Source organism: Myotis brandtii, unplaced genomic scaffold, assembly GCF_000412655.1.
Source record: "Myotis brandtii unplaced genomic scaffold, ASM41265v1 scaffold154, whole genome shotgun sequence".
Classification (NCBI taxonomy): Eukaryota; Metazoa; Chordata; class Mammalia; order Chiroptera; family Vespertilionidae; genus Myotis; species Myotis brandtii.
The window spans coordinates 8136771-8158207 of NW_005355584.1; positions in this window are offsets into that span (position 1 = coordinate 8136771).

Consider the following 21437-nt stretch of genomic DNA (forward strand, 5'->3'; position numbering starts at 1 on the left):
AATTTTGAAACACCCCTCCCTGCAGAAGTGGGCGCCGCCTCCATCCTGCTGGAGACACGGGATGAGCTCATCGGTGGGCACGGGCGCGCTGAGCGCCTCCCCTCCGCTGGTCCTGCACCCCGTCCCCAACAGCTGATGACAATTAAATCTATGGGTGGAAGGAATTCACCTCGCGCCACTCCACCGTAATTACAAAGTTGCTGCCGACTTCCAGCGCTGACAGGCTCCATGTCGTCTGCCCCTTGGCGCTGTGGCATTTATTTACAATCTGCGGCACGTCTCACAGACGACGGGTCCCACGGGTGCCACGGATGGGTGATGGATATACGGTGGAAAGTGGGCAGGGGCCAGTGGTGAGAGGCAGAGGCTTGGATCGTGGACACTTATGTAAATTTCGCAGGCGACTTTGCAGCAGGCTCGGGTGCGGAAGGCTGAGACAGCCGGACATGGAGGAGAACCGGGAAAGTGCTCGATGGAGCCACCGAGACGTCCCGAGGTCTGCCCAGGTCACGCCCGGTGGCTGGCAAGCTGTTTACATCGTTTTATCCAAGTGCTCACTTCATTCCACATCAAACATCTCTGCAACTTATCCACCCAAGACCCGTGATGGCCACAACCCAGAAATACAAACTCGGAAACTAAACACCAGACACAGGGTATTGGCTTGGAGTCACTCTCTCACCCTCATGTCCCTTTTCTGAAAGGCTCTTTCTCTCAGGTTCCTACGTACAGGAACTGCAACATGGGGCTCTGATGAGTGGTAGTGCCTCTACCTTCCACAGGGAGTCACAGAATCCTCCCACGTGGGCAAATGTTGAAAGACACCACCGTGTCATGAAGAAATGACCCAGAATACGTCGTTAGCGTGGGGCCAAACTCAGGGGCCGAAATGAGCATCAAAGCTAGAGGAAGTGATTGTCGCCATTTTCACCTTAAAGACGAGGACAGGTACAAGCTGCAGCTGGGACTAGTTTTCAATAAAACCCGAGCAATGTAATATCTGAATCAGATATTTGAATGCTCAGTCACTTCGTTGGCTTATAAGAAAATGTGCAGTTTATGTATGAGTTTATTATTTAAGTTTTGAAAATCGCACTTTACCAGATAATGTCATCCCTAAATTGCTATTATGCTTGCTGCCATCGCATGAGCATATTTGGAGCGTGAGAAAGGGACCGTGACCTTGTAGGGAAATTTGCTAACCTGTGGGTGAGTTCATGCATCTGTGAAGCCGGCCCAGTGGCCCCGGCATGGACAGCACTCAGGTGGGCCTCTGCTCTGGGCGGTGCCAGGAAGGGCAGCAGCAGGGTCACTGGGGAGCCTGGCGCCATCGGTGTTCACTGGGCAGCAGTCCGACTCCGAGGGGCAGCCGTCTGTTTTAAACGGAGGAGTTTAGGAGCGCCCCTGTGGGTGGGAGGCCATCTGTGCACTCTGTAACCACAAAATCCACTGAGGCCGGAGAATATCTGAAATGGGGAAATGTGTACAATACGTTAACTACTGAAACAGGAAGCTACGTTCCTGGTGCTGTCAAGGTCTCAGTAAAGAGCTCTGTTGGGTTCTCCCGGCTCTTCTGTGCATGTGGGTGGCCTCCCCTGTGCTCTGCTACATGCCGACACCTGTGCCAGGGCCACGGGATACGTGTGTAACCAGAGAGAGACAAAACCAATGTTGTTGCCTTTGTTTTTTAAAGGCGTCTCTCTCTCTCTCACCCTCTGGCATGAGTAAAACTCTCCGGGTTTCTGGGTCACTGAGAGATACTCGTGTTAGGGCTCTGTAAGGGGGGGGGGGGGGGGGTGGTGTCTAGATTACCTTCTTCCCGCCTTAGGAGGAAGCAGAGTCTACTCCCCAGCAGGCGCTTTGCCGTCTCCTTGAGGGTGAAGGTGTGGGGTTGGGAGGGTGACCGTTGAGGTTTCTAGTGGGGCTAGGAGGTGGGGGGTGTCTAGATTACCTTCTTCCCGCCTTAGGAGGAAGCAGAGTCTACTCCCCAGCAGGCGCTTTGCCGTCTCCTTGAGGGTGAAGGTGTGGGGTTGGGAGGGTGACCGTTGAGGTTTCTAGTGGGGCTAGGAGAGACAGTGAGAGAAGGTGAGGCCCTGCTCCTGTAAGGGGAGCCTGGCGCAGTCACTGTGACCTGCTCCACGGTGACACCTCCTTCTTCCCGCCTTAGGAGGAAGCAGAGTCTACTCCCCAGCAGGCGCTTTGCCGTCTCCTTGAGGGTGAAGGTGTGGGGTTGGGAGGGTGACCGTTGAGGTTTCTAGTGGGGCTAGGAGAGACAGTGAGAGAAGGTGAGGCCCTGCTCCTGTAAGGGGAGCCTGGCGCAGTCACTGTGACCTGCTCCACGGTGACACCTGCTTCAGAGCCGGCCACAGGTGCAGGAGGAGTGGATGGCTTGGGTCCATCCAGGCAAGACCACCTGCCAAGCATTCAAGCCTTTGCTTCGAGCTCCAGTACAAAAGGCTCAGCAGCTAAAGGCAGAGGAAACGGACACAGAAAACACTCTGCCTTCCTCCAGCGCACAGTGTTCCCAAACCCCACGCTGCCAGGCCCACGGGGCTGGGACACAGGGGTGTCCTGCAGGACCCCAGGTACCTGGGATTGGGGTGGGGGCATGGAGGGTGGCTTCCTGATGGGGTTGAGAAACCGATTCGTGATAAAACAGACCGGGATTGTCTCCTTGTAAAGCAGTAAAGATTCCTGATGACAGTTACATTCTTAAGGGAAATGAGTGTTAATGGCTGTCTAGACATTTTATTACTACAGCGAAGCACTGGCCATTGACCATCTCCTTCCTCACGAAGCTCCGGGTCAGCCTGAATTGTTTGTTTCCAAGGACGACAACAGCCCAGGCTCCATGTGTGACTGAGCCCCAGCCCACAGTGGAGAATGTTGCCAGGAAAAAGCAGGGGATGCGTGGCCACCGGCACTGGGGGTGAAATCTGCTTCGTGGGCATATATTTACCTGACTTGTATAATGCAGACTAATCTACCATGATTTTGAACAGATTCCAGCAAGCATGTGACTTTCTGCTCAGGTGCTTTTTTTCTTGTTGTTCTTGTAATAGTTATTTTTAATCACTGTGCAACTACTTTCCACAAGGGCTGTGGCGTCATTGGAGTTTGAGATGAGGTCTGGTTAAGGTGGACAGAAAGGGGCCTGGTCCTGCTAACCCCGGACCTCATGTGCACCAGCTCAGCCCAGCATGTGCCGGAGAAGCCAGGCATGGTCCCTCCTGGCAGCACTGACCCTCCTCAAAGCCCGAGCTCTGGCCACTCGTCGGAGAAACCACATTTGGCCTCCTGCTTGTCCTCCTGCAGGTTTCTGCTCTCATGTGACTGTTCAGTACAAACAAAGAAGCTGGAAGGCCCAGAGGGTGAGACCGGGGAGGCTTGGAGAGGAGATCTCTGCAGGAATCACAGACGTTACCTTGGCACACACGCTTTGGAACCAGCAAACACGGAACAGAAGAGGTCAGATGAGTCTCAGAGAGAGTCTAGAACGAGCTGGAAGGCATTCCTTCCATGAATGCGATGGCTCTTCCGTCACTGCCAGGCCCTGCGTGGCCCCTGGCCACGCACCCAGCTCTGAGCTGGGAAGGACGTCACTCCTCTCTATGGCCAAACCATATTCCATGGTGTGAATGCACTTGCTTCATTTAGTCACTCATCAGCACATTTGTGTTGTTTCTTCTTTTTGACTATTTTGCATAATGCTGCTGAGGACCTTTGCCCACAAGTTTTTGTTCGTTTCTCTTGGGCATTGGAAGTGCTCGGAAATGCTGGGTTTTGAGGAATGTATGTTGACTTTTACACCTGGTGAACTTCAGGACCTCCCAGACCTTCTTTTTGCTCTCTCTCTCTCCCTCCCTCCCTTTCTCTCTCTCTCTCTCTCTCTCTCTCTCTCTCTCTCTCTCTCTCCCTCCCTCCCTCTCTCTCCCCCCCTTTCTCTCCCTCCCTCTCACTCTCTCTAGAGCAGAGCTACCACCTGCAGTTTTCATTCTCATTTGCACAGTGCAAAGCTGCAGCGGCGCACTCAATTCCACCCTGCACAACGTTTCAGAACATAGAGGAGCACAAGTCTCAATTAACCCAAGTTAGGGCCAGGACAATGGGTGTTGTTTTATTCCTTAATCCCCTGAGGGCTCCAAGACCGGGCCTGTGTTTGAAATGACCTAAGAGGCACTTGTCCCTGAGGCCAGCCTGCAGCATCGCGGTGACCACGGCTTTTCATCCCAAAGCACTCTGCTTTCCTTTTATGCATAATCTGTTTCTAACAAGGTACCTGCTCTGGCTAATTCTTTTCTCCTGAAAAATCAATGAGAAAGAGTGGATGTTTTACAAGCCTTGTTTGCAGGCCAAGAAGAAAATGATTTTTCAACAAGCAGGAGAAGAAAAGAAATGGGGTCGCTCCACCTGAACGTTATATTTTGTAAAACCAGGAGCTCATATCTGAGAACGCAATGGCTTCTGAAAATACGTCTTTTCACTCACTGCCTTGCAAAACAGCTCCTCTGGTTTTCAGAGACGGTCCCCGCTGAGTCCTGCAAACGCCCTGCTCCGTGGGCATGCCTGCTGTAGTGGGGCATGGGGGCGGAGTGCAGGGGGGGACAGCTGCTCCCATGTGGGTGAGACGCTGCTCAGCTATCCGATGTCAGATTTTTTTTTAACCAAGTCAAGCAAGTGAGTGAATAAAATCATTGTGTGAATAAAGGCCACTAGTCCTGTGATGTTGCCTATCAGAGCCGACAAGGACAGGCCACCCACACACCGAATCTGCCCCAGAAGCAATTTGGGAGAGCGGCAGGCCACCATGTGTGGTTTTCCAATTTGCCTCCCCCCGCCCCCCGTGGCCCACAGCTCTCTGGAAAGTCAGGGGCATCCGGCGCTGCCAGTCCCCCCGGAGGTGAGGCAGACCCCCTGGGGATGTGCCAGTCTTTGCTCACCTCCGGCACCCCAGGCCCAGGCCCGTCCACTGACGCGTGCTCCACCAGGAAAAGCCCAATAGCAGCCATCGGGACCAGGGTGCCTGCCTCTCACCGAGCCGGGGACGATGACACTCCTGTGACTCACTCAGGTAGCAGGTCCCCGCGCACCCACCAGGGACCAGAATGTTGGGGCTCCTGGTCCTGACCTTATGGAGTTTGTATGTTGTCGGTTTCATTAGGCCCACGGCTACAGTGTAAGTTTGTAACCTGTCCACAGGTGACAACGACAGCAGTAACACCTTCTGTTCATGTTTGTTGAGTATTTGCTGTGTGTCAGACTCCACACGCCTCATCCCACTTGATTCTGGTGAAGATCCATGGTGTGGTTATTCACCAGTCAGCCTTTCTCGCATCCCGGCACAGTCTAGGCTCTTGGGAGGACAGAGTGATAAGGACGGGAAGCTGCACCCTCACAGAGCCCACGTGGACGGACACGCAATGAAGTAATTTCCGATTGTGTGTTGCGCTGGAGAAGCAGGAGGTGCGAGGCGTGCTGGGAAGGAGGGTCAGGGAAGCACCCGTCATCCTGCCCACAAATGAGAAACCGGCCTCAGGGCCGAATGATCGCCATGAGCCCCTGGGTGCAAGTGGAGCCGGGACCCCAAGGCCAACGTGAGAGTCCTGTCTCATCCTTGTGCTCCCCCCAGACACCCCTTGTGGCTCCTGGCCCTCGATTTACCACCTGCCTTCATGGTCCATCCAACTGCTCTGAACTATGTGACTCTGTCTTCTCATTGTGTGTGTGTGTGTGTGTGTGTGTGTGTGTGTGAAGGAGAGTGTGTGTGTGAGTGTGCATGTGAGTGTGTGAATGTGTGTGTGATTGTGAGTGTATGAGTGTGTGTGTGTGAGTGTGCATGTGAGTGCGTGAATGTGTGTGTGATTGTGAGTGTATGAGTGTGTGTGTGAGTGTGCATGTGAGTGCGTGAATGTGAGTTGAGTGTGTGTGTATGAGTGTGTGTGACTGTGAGTGTGCCTATGAGTGTGAGTGTGTATATGTGTGAGTGAGTGTGTAAGACTGTGCTCACAGGCTGTAAAGGGCTGGGGCCTCTCTGAACCCCAGTGCGTGCTGGTCACTCACTGAGTACCTGACCAAGCCCAATGTTACAGGAATGAAGCTGCACAGAGAGACAAACACCCTGTGAACTAATTTCGTAGCTACGCCCACAGAAGCACCTCAAAACTGACCGTGGGCCCCAAATGCCCGCCGGTGCAGTGCCCTTAAACGTTTCTCAGCCCCGATCCCTGGGTCCAGCTGCAGCCACAGCAGTCGCGTTTCAATTTGTTTCTGATGAGAGCAAGAATTCCAGCCCCAAGACAGTGACACCTGCCTGTCTGCCACCTGTGCCCCCCCCCCGGCCCCCGTTCTGTCACAGCAGCTGAGCTGACGACAGCGGCCTGGACAAGTCATTGCTGCCGTCGATGGAACTTTCCGGATAACGAGGTTCCAGAGTCCACATGTGGGTGCCAGAGCTTGGAGAACAGTGGACGTGGAGGCCCAGGTGGGCCATGCAGGACGACATCCACGTCACATGTGGAGACGGCCATGGGTAGAACCACAACGGCTAGAGACACAAATCTCAGAAGCTGTGCGAAGACGAGGGAGCGTGAGGCCGAGGTGATGACCGGGCCCCGTGTGGACAGACGGAGACGGAGGAAGAGGAATGTGCTGGCCCCGTGAAGAATGACAGAAAGAAAATGCAGCTACGGGACCAGGGTGATGTGCACACACGTCATCTTACCTCAATGCCGAGACAGTGCAGGTGGCTGGTCCCTTAGCCTCACCTTCCAGGTGAGAAAACCCCTGTCAGAGCGTTCGGAGACCTGCCCAGGGCCACAGAGCCCACAGGCAAGCCAGAGCGGAAGATGGTCAAGGAGAAATACAAAGGGGGGCTCAAAATGTGAGCAAGAAGCATTCTTCCCACTGGAACCTTCCACTGGCTCGGAAGCTAGTGAACCTTCGGACAGCCCCCACTGGTTAACCACATGCAGAGAAGGACCAGCCCCCAAGGCCCAGCTCCTGGTTCCAAACCAGCCCCCAGTCGGGCCGTCTCCATCCTCATCACCTGACAAGTCTGCTCAGGGGCCAGCAGGACATCCTGAAGGACAGTAACCTGACACCTCCCTCTCCCTGAAGGAGGCTTTGCTCCTGCTCCCGCCCCCTGCAATGCCCCGAGCCTCTGCAGGGCTGGGCCACGGGCAGGGCTTTCCCTGGGCAGCAGCCTCCTGTCCCCGGCACCTGTGTCAGAGGTCAGCTCTCAGGGAAGCTTTGTCCTTGGAGATGATCACCTGTGGTGGGTTAGCAGGAGCTCTGATATTGGATGACATGGGGGTAATATCAGGATCCCCCGACTGTGTGTCAGCCTCCTACAGGGAACCCTTCTCCGTCATGAAGACCACAAATACTTCCCTCCAGGTGCCCCACGTCGCCCTAAAGAGCTGTCAGGAGCGGCAGGTCCTCTGAGACAAGTGAAGAAGCCAATTCAGCAGGTGTTGAGAATCGGGAATCCAGCCAGCCCTCAGCTGCCATTGCTTAGACAAGGCCCCGAGCAATGCCTGCAAGCCTCAGCTTCTTCAGCTCTAAAATGGGCACGTTCCCTCCCCGGGCGGGGATTAGACGTTACATTCATAAAATCCATAAACAAGGGCTTCCGTTACTTCATCTATTCCATGCGTCTAAAGCAATTCTCCGAACCTCTGAGAACCAGCTTCGCGCGTCTGCGATGCCCTTTCCGTAGCAATGGGGGAGATTTCCTAACGACCACGTTTACAGTTACACTCAGGAAGGGCGCAGGCAGGTGCCTCCTTTCACCTCGGCAAACGGTGCGTCCACGCGCCAGGCCTCACAAAGGCGGTGCACGCCCTGTGTTTCTACGCAGGTAAGGTCAGGGGAAAGGTCCTGGGAGTTCCCTGCTAGATGATAATTTCTCCAACTGCACTGCAGACATTGCAGCGGGCGGGTGAGATGTTTTTCCTTGTGTGTGGTCCAGTTCATCACGTGGAAGCCTTCGAGCACGTTCAAAAGTGTCACAGAAGGGATTCCCTGTCCTTACAACTTAGACAGATACCTAACAGACAGCTTTTCCCGTGAGGGCCACATGGTAAGTAGCTCAGGCTTTGTGACTCAGGCACATCGGTCGCAGTGACTCAGCTCTGCCGTTGTGACCAAAAGCAGGGCAGACAATCCATAACTGAACGTGTGGCTGTGTGCCAATAAAACTTTATTTACAGACACTGAAATTTAAACTGTACGTGGTTTTCCTGTGTCAAGAAATTGTATTCTTTTCTTGCTTTTTTATCCCTTAAAACAATGTAGAAGCCATTCCCAGTTTGCAGGCCATACAAAACCAGCAGCAGCTGTTTCTGCCGTCCCCCAACAGAGAGAATTATTTACCACAGAACCAGAACCTCCATAATATTCCCCTGTTGTATTTGCATGAACAAAAGAATGTCATTTGTAAATTAATTTATTTAATTTGAACATTTGAAATATCTTACGATACATTTCAGTTATCCTGTTACGACCCAAAATAAGCAAACCCCTTGTCTGGGCAGAATGGGCTCTGACTTGGACCTGAGGGGTCCCGGAGTGGGAACACCTCAGGTGGGTCTGGTTCAGGAAGGAGGAGTCTGGGGGGGGGCGCAGCACAAGGGTGAACGGTAGCCTAGGAGGGCTGAGGTGGGGCACCTGGCCTTCAGTGACTGGGCCCTGCCCTTGGTGTCTTCCCTGGCTCTCCTTGCCTCTCAGAGCAGCCTCCAGACTCCAGGAGTCGCTGCTTCCCCTCCAGCTCCAGGCCCCGCCTCTCCCAGGCCCCACCCCTAAAGTCCCAGATAATGCAACCCAACCTCCCTCCCAAACCCACCCTCCAGGGGCACAGGCCAGGATGCCAGGGGCAGTCCCCCTTGTCCCCTGACACTGCCGTGCCCTGTGGGCCGATGCCCTAGCACAGTACAGGCATCTGCACATCCCCAGCAGCTCGGCCTGTGTGCAGACGCCCCACCTCCACTTTTGCAAGCCTGCGTGATGGCCTCAGTTAAGGCAGAAAAGGTTGAGAAAGCTTTGCTAAATGCGTTAATTTTCTAGAATGATTTAGCACCTGGATATGGAAAGAGATCAAGAGCAAACATTAATCAGAAAAATATAAAAAGAATTAGACTGAAACTTAAGTTGTGTGGAATAAGGCTCAACCATTTTAGAAGAAATGAGAAGAGCCATGCTCAAGCACCATGTCCTCGGAGAGTGTGTGTGAGTCAGCATGTCTGTCTGTGTGTGAGGTCATGTGTGTGAGGTCACTGTGTGTGAGGTCATGTGTGTGAGGTCATGTGTGTGAGGTCACTGTGTGTGAGGTCATGTGTGTGAAGTCATTGTGTGTGAGGTCATGCATGAGAGGTCATTGTGTGCAAGGTCAAATCTGTGTGTGAGTTCACATGTTTGAGAGTGAGTTCAGTATCTGTGTGTGAGTTCACCCATTTGGTGGAGTTCATGTCTGTGCCTGTGCCTTGGTCTCTCCTGGATCACATCTTAGCTGCGTGCTGTATGGATGACACTTGGATTTGAAAGCAGAGCTCATGTGTCCAGCATGGCTTCTGACTAGTATCAACTCACAGACAGAGACAGAGGGACCGTGCATGGAGGCGGGACCACAGTCTGTTTAGAGCAGGGGTCCTCAAACTACGGCCCGTGGGCCACATGTAAATACAAATATTGTATTTGTTCCCGTTTTGTTTTTTTACTTCAAAATAAGATATGTGCAGTGTGCATAGGAATTTGTTCATAGTTTTTTTTAAACTATAGTCCGGCCCTCCAATGGTCTGAGGGACAGTGAACTGGCCCCCTGTTTAAAAAGTTTGAGGACCCCTGGTTTAGAGAGACACAGCCATGGTGGCCCCGGGGCCTGTCTTGTTCAAAGGGTCTTGCCGGAAGCCGCCCCAGGGCCCTTGGTCAGCATTTGGCAGGAGGGAGGGAAGTGGGTGTGTGCTTCCAGCAGGCAGTCTCCCCACACAAGGAGGCTCAGCCAGGGACGGGGTAGGCCGCCACCCCTGCACCCTCCTGCATAGACGCCAGTCCTCCCCACAGCCAGCCCCTCCTCCCACTCTCAAATCCAATGTGGGGGTATGTCTGCATTAGGAATTAATGGCTTGAAAATGTCTACTTTCAGAAAGAAAGCCATTTGTGCTCAAGAAGTGGGGAATTCGCCTCAGTAACTTTTCCAAAGTGTCTTTCCCTGGTAGGTAAGCTCGGCCAGCAGCACCCATGGGTAAGGAAGTGCTGACGCTAATGGTTCCTTCAAGACCGCATCACGTGGCAGCCCTGGCGGTGGGAAAACACCTGAAACCCTGAGTTGGCCAAGTCCTAACTATTCTGTCTTCCATCAGGGGGACGCTTATTGCCCTGAGGTTGTTCGCCAAAGGGGGCTCAGGCATTGGAGCTGAACTCACTTTGCAAACTTCTGAAAGCCTTTCCTTTATTGCCCTGAGGAGGCCTTCATGGCCACCAACACTCCCTGCCTCCCCGCCCCTGTCCCCCATCCCCACTCCTGCAAATTCACTCTCCTGCAGCTTATGCAGTGGTGACTGCGTGCACACACACCGTCACTTACCCGGTTCCTGGCCCCGCCCTGGGGGTAAAGTGACCCAAAGTTACACAGAAGCTCATGGTTTCACAGGTGCACATGGCCACCTCCAGCCAGAAAGATCCTCCGTTTCCACAGAAGCGTGTCCTCAGTCGACTGGCTAACTGTGGGTGGATGATGGGGCCTCTCCAGTGAGACTGCACAAGGGACAGTGGGAGCTCAGGAGGCACTCTGAGGGGACGCCCACTGAGGGGACACGAGCACCCACCGTCCCCAGCCACAGGGCTAAGGGACCCTGCAGACGTGGCTGCCAGGTGGTCTGAGTGTCTCCGGAGAGGTGGCCCGGTCTGGAAGGCCTGCATCGCCTCCCCGCACAGCCCGGGCGTCTAGGAACAAGGATGTGAGCAGCAGAGGCTGCACCACAGACCTGAAGGCGGAGCCCACGCAGTCGCAGCTGCTCGTTAAATCTCAGAGATGCTGACTTTGACACTGACCCACCGCCATGTCCTCCACCTCACTGCCTCTGACCAGGCGCCCCTCGCTGTGACAATGGAACAGGAAAGTATGGCAGCGTCCCCCAGGGAGGTGGCCCCAGTGTGGCAGACAGGAGCGCCCATTCCCCAGCACCTCCTTCGTTCTTCTCCCTGAGCTCTTATTCCTGTCACACATTTTGTCAACCAGACACTACCGAGGTCAGGTGCCCAGGGCAACAGGATCAGGAAGGACGTGGGTACCTGTTGCATCAGTCGCGTGCTGATGGATTTTCCTCACAGATGAGCACACACGGCACCCACGGCGGTCTCCAAGGAGGGTGTGGCCCCTCCAAGACGGGTAAAGCACATCTTCTGCCAGTTGATCAAGAAATGTGGGCACATTTGTGCTGCCCTTTATTTTTGTCCATGGTGCCTGCTGGTATCACTGTCCGTGATTGTCCCTTCATCCCTCCACCCCCTGTGGACATGAAGTCACGGTGACCGCCCAGGAGCAGTGTCAGCTTGAGAGGCAGCGAAGAAAAGCCAAGAGGCTTAGCTGGGCCCCAGATTAACTGCCTCTTCAAAGACGCCACCCCAGATGTGGTCGTGCCCCCGCTGCCCCGGCAACAGCTGGGAGCTGCCACCCTGCTCCTGCCTTCTGTTCCCACTGATCTGAGCACATGAACGCTGCCTCCTAAACGGCTGGGGTTAGTGTTGGAGGCATAATCGTCTAGTTCCATTACAAACGGGAAAGCTTTGTGTGTTTTCACTTCTGAGGGGGATGAAGATGAGCTGCTCTGGCCTCAGTAACCCCCCTCGGCACAGGAGCCGCCCCAGTCAGAGTCGGATACAAGCGGTCCCTGGCACACAACCCCCGCACTGTCTCTCTGCTGCCACGGGAAGTCGGAAGTGGCTGCTAACATTCAACTTCACATTTCTGATCAGGGCAGGTTAGTTTGTGAGGACAAAGAAAAGTCCATGAAGAAATAAACCTGGTTCTAGCCCAACCCAAGACCCAGAGGGTCTCTTAGTGTCACTGAGTGTGTACTCATCTGTGACACAGGAACAGCCATGCTCCTCCGCACAAGAGTGTCCTAGAAGCCGGTGCCATCACAGAGCAGTGATCTGAATGGTGCACAAATGTTATCTGCTATGATGGACAGCAGGTGACTCATCTACAAAACAAGGAGGAGCGATGTCAGCAAGAGCTCTTGTTACTTCCCTACTGGGGAGGCTCTGCATGCATGTGCATGTGTTGCTGTGTATGTGCATATATGCCTTGTGTGTGCATGCATTTGTGCCTGTGAACATGTCTTATCTGCATGCGCGTGTTGTGTGTGCTGTGTACATGCTTGTATATGTTTGCATGGATTGTGTGCATGTGTGTACACATCTGTGTATGCATATGTGGGTTGTGTGTGTGTGCCTTATGTCCATGTGTGTTTGTGCATTGCTTGTATGCATGTGTTTGAGTGCATGTATGTGTTTACATGTATGGTGTGCATGTGTATACGTGTGTGTGTGTGTATACAGTTGTCCCTTGGTATCCTTGGGGATTGGTTTCAGGACCCCTTGTGGATACCAAAATCCAAGGATTCTCAGGTTCCTTATATAAAAGGCATAGAACAATGCATGCTGTTCACTCCATGGAAAAATAGTCCTCGATCTGTAGTAACTTGAATCTGTAGATGTGAAGCCAATGGGTGTAGCATGCCTGTGTGCATATGTATATGTGTAATGCATGCCTGTGTGTATACATGGGTGCATGTATACATGCATGTGTGTCTGCGCTGTGTACATGCATGGGTAAGCATTAAACATGTGCGTATACTTATCAATAGGAGCTACCTGTGTGTATGTGTGTGTGCATACATGTGTGTTGTGTGCTTTTATGCATGCTGTGTGTGTCAGTGTGTATGCATATGTTTCTGTGTTGTCGTGTGTGTGTGTGATTATCTCTCTGTGTGTACATGTGTGCATGGCCCCAGCAGGCAAGGTGAGGATTTCCTAATTGTGAAGACCTCCTCTGATGCATTCTTCTGGCTGGTTGACCTCAGTCCCTTTTTCTCAGCTTGGCAATGTGTGAACCCCCCAACTTCTGTACTCCTCAGCACTGCATCCCTCAGCTCTGTTCCCCTCAGCTCTGCACCCCTGGGAGCCAGGGCAAGTTTTCCTGATCTCTCCCAGAATGGGGCTGCAATGCAGGGCCGGGGCAGGGGCTGTACCAGGCAGCCCAGGAATGCTCAGCACCCTGTGGGGTTCCTGGGCCTTAAGGGGAACTTGGTTAATAAGTGACAGCTCGCATTTGGTCTCTGTGAATGTACCATGTCCTCGCCGGGCTGGGGGGATACATTTAATAGCTAATGTTTTCTTGGTCCCACATCTGAAAGATTTCAAAAGATAATTAAGGAAAATAAAAACAGAATGGACGGTTAAGAAAAGCAAATTGGAGGGTAAAGACAAATTTAATTATTCTAATAAGATGTCTCTTTGAGAGTTCGTTTCTTCATCAGGCCAAAACCTGACTATTAATTAAGTTACCCCACAAAAAGGAGAAAAGAAGTCACCTCTAACTTTTTAAGGGCCACTTTGTAACCTTCAGTCCCTCCCTTCCTACTGTGGGCTGCAAGGGCATAAACCTGTAATTAACAACTTCTTTATGGCCGGGCAGTGGTAATTGCCATGTCTAGCCTCCAGGTAGTAAGAATAAAAGGTCCCTCCTGCCCCCTCCCCCTCTCCTCCCACCGGCAACTGGCCACTGGTCCGCACTGGGTCTCTCCAAGGTTTCACCTTTCAGCAAACCTGTGTGAATGGCCTGGCCTGCCTCTCCACTGGGACGTCCACACACTGTAACCGCTCCTTCCTCCCAGAGCAGCTGGGAGAGGGAAGAGAGCAACCCAAACCATGCAGGCTGGGCTGAGATTAGATTATCAATTATCACAAAACTGTCTGCAACTTCAAAGGGCCGGGGAGCTGGGGGAAAACAGTTTATCATGGCTGGGAGTCCTGCAATTATCTCCGTGTCACCCAGATGCAGAGCAGCGGGCCCTCAGCTCCGGTCGGTCGTGGCGAGTCTGCGAGCTGGACCGTGGAAAAGCAGGGTGTCCTCTGGGACGGGCACGGGGATCGTGGGTCACATACTATCCACACGCAGGATCCGGACTGTGCTGCACGCCAGCACCTCCATCAGCTCGTGTCCCTGGGCCCCTCCCCTTCCTCCAGAACTCCCGTGTTTACACAGGTCAGCAGACGGCTGACCTCGCATCAGAGAAGGATCCGGGACTGTCGTGGGGCCGCATGATCCGGGGCTCCGTCCACGCCAGACGGGCTCGCGCCTGTGAACACACAGAAGCACAAACACACACACGTTTGGAAGCCAAACTTTGGGGACTGACATCACTTCCTGATTAGACTTCAGGGGACGTTTTTTGGGGTTTTGCTTATTTTGGGATTTTTCCAGTGGGATTAATGAGACTTGAATCTGACCCACGGTATCTTAGAACTAACCAGGACAATGGAAAATTAATGTAATGTTTATTGATACAGAGAAAAGTCCTCTGGCTAAAATGATACCAAATAAAAAATAATTAAATTCTCATGTGGTCACAGGACTAGTTAATATGTAACTCTCGGGCTGCATGCAAGCCCCAGAATGAAATTCCTCACAGGCCCCTCCCCCGCCACTCTGGATCCGCACCGGGTCCCCAAACCCACCACCCATCCCACACGCCCCTCTGTGCCTCGTCAGGACCCACGGGGACACTGTGAAAAGCGATCCGGGCTCCAGCACCCCTGCGGTTGGCATCTTTCTTCTGAGCTTCCTCGTGGGAGAGGACAGCAGCCTTCACCTGCCCTGGGCCTCCCTTTAATTTTCACTAAGTTAAATTCCCTAATTATTTTTTTAACAGCACAGCCTCCAGGACAAAGTGGCCACATGTTTTTAATTCATCACGTGCATTCAACTTTTACATTTGCATTATGGTGTCAATACACCTAAATAAATGACATGACATATACAAATTTCCTTTCCCATTTTATTTTTGAGGTTTGGGGAAGGATCTCTGCTCTTACGGTAAAAATAACACAATTATTTCAAAACACTGAGAAAGGATGAATCGTCATTCTTTTTAAGATCACCCAAAACCCCAACATCCAGAAGCAATGAATGTCAATATTGTGTGATGTTTCTATGTTCTTTCTGTATATTTCTACATTTTGACTTCATGTGGTTCTTACCACTTTAATTCGGCCTTGTTTCATGACCCTTTCTTATATGTGCGGTTCTCCGTGTCCTTGAAGACCCTTCAGGTAACTTTACAGGCCACACAAAGTCTGTCGTAGAGGAAGTCGCTGTCTGAGCCCAGGTGGCTGTGCAGGGCCACCTACCACACTGAGCAGCACTGTGCTGAGCGCCCTCTGTGAACTAACAAGGACCCGATGAGTTAGGTACTGTGGTCCCCATTACGGATGAAAGAATTGGGGGCAAACAGGTCAATGCCTTGTCCGTGATCTCAGGTCAGTCCTGACAGCACCAGGACCGGGAACAGTGCCCACAGCTCCACAGCCAGCCTGGCTCTCCCTTGGCCCTTAGAACTGACTCCACTCCTTCGCCCTCAGTGAACAGTGGCACTGTTTCCAGGTTTTCACTGCTGGGGCCTCGTTGTAATGTATCCTACTTGTTGCCACGTCCCAGCATGGATCCAGAGCTGTGAAGATGTAGCAAAGTTGAGTTATTTTATTTCCTGTCTCATTTGCATTGCAACAGTTAATTCAATGCCGGGTGGGATAGAGGCAGGAGAGAGAGGCAGACGGAAGCAAAGAGCCCAGATGTTCTACAGAACAAAGAAAGGAGCCTCCACCCCCGCCCCACCCCCCAAAAAAGTCCTTGAATGAACAGAGGCTGGCACCACTTCTGGCCTTGGCAAGTTTGGGGTTTCTTTTAATTTTTTTTTAAATCCTTATTCGAGGATCTGTTTTTATTGATTTTTATAGAGAGAGGAAGGGTGGGAGAGAAAGAGAGAGAGAGAAACATCAGTGGCAGAGAGAAACATCGATTGGTTGCCTCCTATGCTCACCCTGACTGGCAATCGAACCCTCAACCTTTTGGTGCATGGGACCATGCTCCAACCTGACCAGGGCAGCAAGTTTTAAATTCACTGCTGCACCTGTGGTCGGACAATGGGCCCGTACATGGGCCAGGTCTTCTGCGACTTCCTAGGGGAGAAAGGGACCCACCTGAGACCTGCCAGCGGGCTTCAGGGTCTGCGCTGGAAGGAGAATGTTGGGAGCGGTCGTTTCCAATGATGCTGTCTCACCTCAAAACATCTGTAACTCCAGTTCTCACAAGGGCCCACCAGCAGGTTCCATGTGTCCAGAGGCCATTGCCACCTGAAAGTTCCTTTGGGGCGGGGGCGGGCGGGGGGTGGTCCACATCATAAAAACCACAGTTTAACGGCTACTACCGGTAATTAGCATTCTAGTTAGCATTTTAAGAAAGAATATTCAAACAAGTGGATTTTCCTTCACACTTTAAAAAATAAGGACCCCACAGCCAGAAGCCGACCGTGGTCTGCTGACCAGGCAGGGACCGTCCTTCCCCAGCCTGGCTGCCATCTGACGTCTTCATAGCCCAAACCTCTTGAAAAGGCCTTTAAAATTAGAGCCAGCTCTCTCTTTTGCAATGTTTTTGTTTGTTGGGTTTTTTTACTATTAATGAGTCAAATTGCGAGTCCGGACATGCTAGCGGAGGGGCTGGTGCCGAGGGCAGAAACCTTTGGCTTTCATGCGTATGCGTCTTGAGATAAAATAAAATGATACGTAATCTTGGATTATGTCATAGTGCACAAAGCTGTGGTTTCCTGGAAAATGTGGACCTACTCTGTCATTCATTTAGGAATTAACGACGGCATCAATTGTCAGATTAAACGCCTTTAAAACTCTCCGCGTCCTTTCCTTGGTGTTAACACTCTCAGTATACTGAGCCCTTTGTGTATATTTAAGCAGGAAAGAGGAGAAGGCTTTCTCATGTGCCAAACGGAAAAGAAAACAAAAGTATCCTTTGCGGCGTTGTCAGGCCCACGCTTGGTGATTTGCCACAGTAGCTCAGACATTCAACGCCGCAGAAACAAGCTCAGCACATGTGTGTCCAGCAGGCAGAGCCGGCAACGGCTCCAAACTTCCCGACAGAGGCTGATGTCACCGGGGACGGGGCGCTTGGCTTCTGTGTGTGTTCTGTGCAGGTGGGCAGCCACCAACCCAGAAACCCCTGCTTCTCCCTCCCCAACCCCATCTTCTCTGCGCACCCACACTCCAGCTGTAAGACGGTGTCTTAGTGAACGTCATTGCTTCAAAAGTAGCAAATCTTAGCCCATAATTATTTTAAAACATATAATCTAGAAAATACAAAAGATTATAATATTTGGTTTTTGGCAGAGATGTTATAATTTCCTATTGTATCATGCCCAATAGCTCTGTATGTACAGGCATTTTTATATTGCATTTCCATCATTGCCTACTTCTTGTTTTTTCTCTTGTATCTGTGTTTGGTTTGGCCACTTGTGTTGAGCGTGTTCTGTGCCAACCATTGAGTTAAGTGCAGGGAAACATACAACACTAGGACTTGCAACTGAGAGCTGTCCCAGCAGAATGGGGAAGAAAAGGCGTGTGTGTGTGTGTGTGTGTGAGAGAGAGAGAGAGGAGAGAGAGAGAGAGAGAGAGAGAGAGAGACTGACTTTGTATAAGCCCAAGAATTATGGATGAAAATTTTGACTTAAAAAAATGTTTAAAGCAGCTGGAAATGTTTCAGCTTTATATAAGCCCAAGAATTATGGGTGAAAATTTTAACTTAAAAAAATGTTTAAAGCAGCTGGAAATGTTTCAGAAATTTCTGTGCTTTTACTTCTTTCCACACACATTCAGTTCCGTATTTTTAAAACTTTATCATATCTATCGTGTTTTGTGCAAATACTTCCAGGACTTTCTTCCACGTCCATGAGCCTCCCGCGGGCAGCCTGGCTGTGCTCCGCCCATTCGTGTGGGTGGTTCCATCAAAGCTCCTCTGCTGTTCCCATCTCCCAGGATGAATGCCCGTCCTGGCCCCTCGGGCAAAGGAGTAGCAATGGGTGCGATGTGCCCAAGGAGTCAACATTACACAGGAGCTTTCTCTGCGACTCTTTAATATAAATAATAACTCACATGTGCTGAGGGTGACGGGATTGAAACAGCTGTTATATCTGACCTACAAGGTCAGGACTTGGGGTTAGAACTCAGCTCGTAACTCGCCATCCTGGGCGTCCTAGCATTTAGAACAGGCATGTTCCAAGTGTATCCAGCTCAGTATGTGGTGAATGGCTAATGTTTCATACCATCTACTGAATGCTTCCACGTGTTACCTCACTGAACCCTCTCAACCATCCCACGAGCTCGGGGTCATCATTGTTCCCATTCTGCCCAAGTTCATGCAGCTGGTGTACCGCAGAGTGAGACTGCAGCCCCGGTGCCTGCGCACAGGGCGCACACCCCTCACCACGTGCGTGTGCCTTACCCACATCCCCTCAGAAGCCCGGCAAGGTGCATTGTCACCTGTGCACTGGGTGCTGTTTCCAGGCAGGCACAGCCCTGGACCAACCGAGGTCCCCACTGCCTGGAACTCCATCAACCCCTTTGCAACAAACCCTATGCAGGGGCCCTCTCCACAGCGAGAGGGAATCTGCTCCCAGCAGAGGGCGCCTGGCCTCAAGTGGTACCCGGTGCAGCACTCAGTGGCACCAAGGACCGAGCCTCCGAGGTTTTCAAAGGTGGATTTGCTTTTTGAAAGCACCTAACCTACACACGGCCCGGAACATCAAGAGCCACAAAAGAAGAAGAAAGAGAGCTCTGGTAAAGGCATCAACTCCACTGAGTATCCAGCAGGCTGTCAGCTGACGGGCCACGGAGAGCCACGCACATGAGAGCTGGCCGCCACCCTGCTTTGAGCATGTTTAGGACCAAGCCCTGTGCACCCTACACTGAGCAGACAGCTGGGACCTCAGGGTGGTGGCGGCTCATCGCAGCTGTGCCTGCACCCGGCCTGGGGCTCGGAGAGATGCTGCTAAGAAGAAAACCAAGAGTTCTTGGCTCTACCTTCATTTAGTGCCTTGTTATAGCCAGGGAGGTCCCCTTCTAACCCTGGGAGAAAGCTCTGAACTATGAGAAGACTGATTCAGCCTCCTCTACTGCAGTGAGACGCACAGCCCGTAGGTCCACCGGCCGCTGAGTCACCTGCAAAGTGGGGGGTGAACTGTGGAAAGTGTGAGGCTGACGGCTGCATCGTTGTCACTGTCGCTGGTGATGCTGGGTGTGGGCGAGTCCCCACTTCTCCCGGGGCCTGCACCCCGGGCCCCTCCTGCCACATGGCACAACATCATCACTAAACTGCCTCGGAGAGCGCCCTTGGGGGTTTCCTTCCCAGAATTTACACATTTCAACAGGAGCACGGGTTGACTTTCTTTTCAGTCTAAAAGCTTTTAAGTTTGAAATCCATGAACACCTGAAGACAGAATTTCAGACGTACGCAGGACACGAAGTTATGTCTTCGGTTCCATTTCACTAATTTCAGTGGACACTGTCTATAAATGATCCATGGTTTCAGGAGGTGATGAGACGGACAGACGAAGGCTTCCCCCCTCACCTCCCCCCCGGGGAGTGTGTGATTTAGGGAAGACGGGAGGACACAGGCCTGTGAGGCAGAGGGAGATAAATGCCCGAGAGGAGGAGGAACAAACACAGGGACCTTGGAGTCTGAGAAGTCATGTCCAGGCAGAAAGCACAGGAAGTGTGGACGGAGTTGACAGGAGCCCAGGCCTGAGGGGGTGAGATTTCCTAAATGGGGATGGAGGAGAGGGGAGCGAGGGGGCAGAGGCCGAGGCCCCAAGGGGCAGCCACACCAGCTCCACCGGCCACGTGAATGACCACAAGGGCTCCCACCAGAGACTCCTTGTGGGCAACAGCAATCTGGCAGGAAAAGGCAGCAAAGGCGAGAAACCTCAGAGATCAAAGACGAATGAAAAGTGCAGAGAGTAGGTCTTGTAATACCCTCTCCTCACCCAGAACCCCGCCCCCAGCATTGATTAGAGGCAGGTGTGCTTCCATGGGACTGGTTTTCTCCCAGAATGCCACAGGAAGCCCGGGTCTGGTTCAGACCGCCTACTCACTCACTGCAGAAGGAGAGGCGCTGCAGGGCCCGTCACAGGAACACTTACCGCAGGGAGATGTTGGCTGCGGATTTTCCGTGCACAAAACGTATCCTCAACCCTGAGCAGAGCGTGAGTGCCTCACTTTGCACCTAGTCGTGCTGAGTAGGACACAGTTTGCAAATTTCAGGGAACTGTGCAAATATTTGGCGTCACTGTGAGCAATCTTTAAAGGTGCTCTTAATCAGCCTCTGGCAGCGGTGGCCCCTGGGGTGGCGTTCCTGAAGCAGTTGTGGTGTTTGTGGTGAGAGGTGTGGGTCAGGAGTCAGCCTGAACCCAGAAAACACACAACCATATTCGGTACCAAAGGCCAGCCAATGACAAGCATGTGAAATTATAGAGGCGGCCATACTTCCAGAGTGGAAACCGGTCTCAAGCATTTTCACCACAATTGGCATCGTAGTTTGTAAGACTTACCTGCACTCGTTCAAGTCGCCCAAAATACAACAGAGAGCTCTATATTAATTGGAAGATTAATAATGCATTTCTAAGCTAAACGATGTCCTTGGGACTTCAAGGGGAGTTTCAGAAACGCCTGCCTGACACGCTCTGTGCCAGACGCGCCGGGCCCTCATCAGGTATTCATGTGAATGGATTTTCCTCCAGAGCAGCCACGGGCTCTCGGTAAATTACTGGATAAAGCAAATGCATGCGTGTAAACTGGTTTGATTAGCACCTCTTGCCCTTCCCGACGCGGGAATAACTTTGTGTGATTCTCTAGCAGAAACTATTTCAATAATTTCTGCTCAACACGCACGAATCCCTGAAAGATTACAGCTCTATTAAGAGCTAAGCCATGACATAGCCCAGAACATTCTACAAATGGGAAGGGGCCTTTAGGGTTTCCTCCTTCTCAGATGCCAGGAATCACTGGAAATTTATCAAAAATAAAAACAATTCCAGGTCACTGTCCTGTCCCTTGAGGGCACACGGAGGTCCCCAAGTATGAGCTTGTCCTACCCTCTGTGGGACCATTTTCAGCCTCACTCCTTCTCAGGAGGTGTCGTTACTTTGGAGAAATCACAAAATCACAAGAAGGAATGCAAAGAGGCAGGAGGACTCCGCCGCCAGCAGAGAGATGTGATTAACAGAACAGTCAACTCAACTTCAAGATTGTATGTCATTTCTATCCATCTTCACTTTTTTCACACTTTACAAAATCTAGGATAAGGGTCCAATAAC